Raw genomic sequence first — 2,938 nt, forward strand, 5'->3', positions numbered from 1 at the left:
TATTAGATTTTCAAATTTTGTTGGTAGTTTTAACGAAAAATTAATTTTTTTTAACCATTTTGAAACAGCCGCTATTTTGTATTAAAGTAATAAAAAAAATAGGGGTGAAATAACTGACTTTTTTCTACACTTGGGCTCTTGTTCAATCTTGTTTCATCAATTACAGGGTTGTGCTCGCAGATGCCAGGTGATTACAATCCAAACATTATTCTTGTCTACAGTTTTTCATGACAATCCGTAAACAAAACGTCTCACACACAAAGAATAGTAAAAATAACAATAAAAATATAAAACTGAACGGTAAATATCCATAAGAAACCGCAGAAAGCCCGCCATGGAGGTCACCATGACAGAAGTTGAACAAAGAACAGAAAAGGTCACCTTGGAACTAGACCTTTACTAAAGACTTGAACAGCTTGTCATTTTACGACGTGGAAATGCTCTTCAAATTCAAATCATCGCCAGAAACAAAAAAATCATAAAATATGTTTTATTTTTTATTAATATACTTGTTTGAGAGTGGTTTAGTTTCTTTAAAACAATTTTGATCCTTTTTCTCAACTTTATTCTTTTTAAACCTCCGACGTTTCGACCACTTAGGTCATTTTCAAGGATTCCTACAAACAGCTCCTTTTAATTACTTTTATAACAATTTCCTTCATTATTCCTTCATTTCATCAATTAAAATTCTTTAAATGCCGGCTAATTGCCTTTGTCCCATCTTTAAATAATTAATCATTAAAATAATATCAATTTTTTGTCTTTTTTTAAAAAAAAAGATTACTACTTACAAATTCTTCTATAAAATTCCTTCCCAAATTTAAAACATTTATTAACCACTTTTCTTACTATGTTCATTTGCAAACTCCAAACAGAACCTACCTTCAACAGGTTAGGACTCTGTTATCATCTTATCATATAACACTTATATATTTTTTCTTCAAATATTAATTTACATTTTCAATTTAATTCAATTAACATTTATTCTTAATTTTTCGGCTTACACCATAAACATTTTTTAACACATTTAAATTCAATAATCAGTTTATTCCTATTTTATGTGTATTTCATTCACATATAAATTTATCCCCCCCTTTTCTTTAATTTATTTTTTAATTCATTTATTTCTCTATTCACACTTTTATTATTGCATTTTTATTCCATTCATATACTTGTACTATTTTTGGATTTGAACATTTTTTTTCATTTTTTTATTTGTCCATCTTTTTTGTATACAATTATTACATATTTATTCTGCTTAAAATTAAACTTTTTTTTACTATGTTTACTTTACAAATTATTTTCGTTATTGTGGCATAACTGCCGTCCCCACTCCTCCCAATACCAACGGTCACTTTATTTTTGACTGCCGTCAAAAAAGCTATGTATTCTGTCTCATCATTTGATTTGTGTTTTTTTTTTTTTCTTTTTTCATCTCTTTATTTGTATTTTCTTTAATATTTCTTCTCTTATCTATCTGTTACTATTACCCTTTTCATTTACTATTTACAACCTTAATTTTCCTTATTATATCTTACTTTTTTACATTTTATACCCCTGTTATTTTACACTTATGTTTTTTTTTTTCTCTTTTTTTCCTTTTGTAACTATGTGTTTGTATCTTTTTTAGCCCTGACGAAGCCCTGCAACGTGGGGCGAAACGTTGGCTCAATAAAATAGTATAATTCTACTATTTGAGTTTTTTTTTACCGCACACGGACCATATTCCATTCATCGATTTTTTGTGATGTTTTATATCCGGAACGTAGGTATGGGAGAAGTAATTTTTTAGAAAGCTATATTTTGAAAGTCAATGACTCAGCCTATGACGCGCGTCTATTTTGACGGATATCCACGTTCGAGAAACCAAATAGTTTTGTTACAGGGAAAAACGATAATAGTACCAAGGCCGATGAGTGCCTAGGGAAAAACAAAATACTAAATACAGCTACAACTGGGAAAGTTCTAGAACAGTTAGTTTTTAGATGATTAATTTATATGTACGATGAGTTCACACAGTGATTGATAATAAAGAAGTTACTAATATCTACTTTCACTTACATATATTTGGAATATTTAGTAAGGGGAAGTACTATGATCGTGGAGAATTTCGAAAGAAATACACATTACGAGATCCCTGAGTCCAATTAACATAAAAGCAGTAATGAAGACGTATTATATACTGTTGAATGCTAAAGATATTAGCATTCTTATAATATTTAACTAATACACATTTTGAGGTTCCCTGAGTCCAAATGACATAAGAGCAGTAATGTAGACGTGTTATATACCATTGAATGCCACAGGTTTTAGAAAAATTAATATTTAACATATGAAGTTGTAGAATGAAGAAAAATGCATAAATAAAAAGATTGTTCGTTGACAAGTTTGACAGTTAAACTTACTGTCGTGTACTTATAAACGTTTTTTTTTTTTTAATTATTTATTTAATGTAATTTACAACTGCACAAAATTATACAATAGGTAAATATGTATTATGTTTCATATAAACTTGAAAATCTTGGGAAGGAACCACCCATTGGTGGTACTTCAAACATTAATTTAAACTAGAAGGTCTCGTGGCCATCTTCTCTTCAGACGCCTCGGAGGATTATCAGGGATTGTTAAGGATGAAAGATTAATTATTAATTGGTTAGGATGGTTAAGGAGTTTGGAATGAAAAGACGAATATCTGTTTGGGCCAAATCTGCAACGAATGGGATGTTAAGGTCTTTGTGAATGAGTTTATTTGTGACGTAATAAGGAGCATCAAGGATTTTGGATTGTAAAGAATTTGATGGTTTGGTGGAGCCCCAGAGCTCAATTCCATATGTCCATATCGGTCTGATTATTGTAGTGTATACTAATTTTTTGTAGTGAATGGGAAGTTTAGAGCGTTTGTCAAGTAAGTGTTGTAGCAATCGGAATCTACGAGCAG

General features: G+C 29.9%; 1 protein-coding gene across 1 annotated transcript in view; it reads right to left on the bottom strand.

The window, feature by feature from the left end:
* LOC106685053 (phospholipid-transporting ATPase VD) overlaps nucleotides 1-2,938 on the bottom strand; it is a 197,078-nt gene that overhangs the window by 169,555 nt on the left and 24,585 nt on the right.

The sequence above is a fragment of the Halyomorpha halys genome, unplaced genomic scaffold, assembly GCF_000696795.3.
Source record: "Halyomorpha halys isolate HHAL.00 unplaced genomic scaffold, Hhal_1.1 Scaffold1.1, whole genome shotgun sequence".
NCBI lineage: Eukaryota > Metazoa > Arthropoda > Insecta > Hemiptera > Pentatomidae > Halyomorpha > Halyomorpha halys.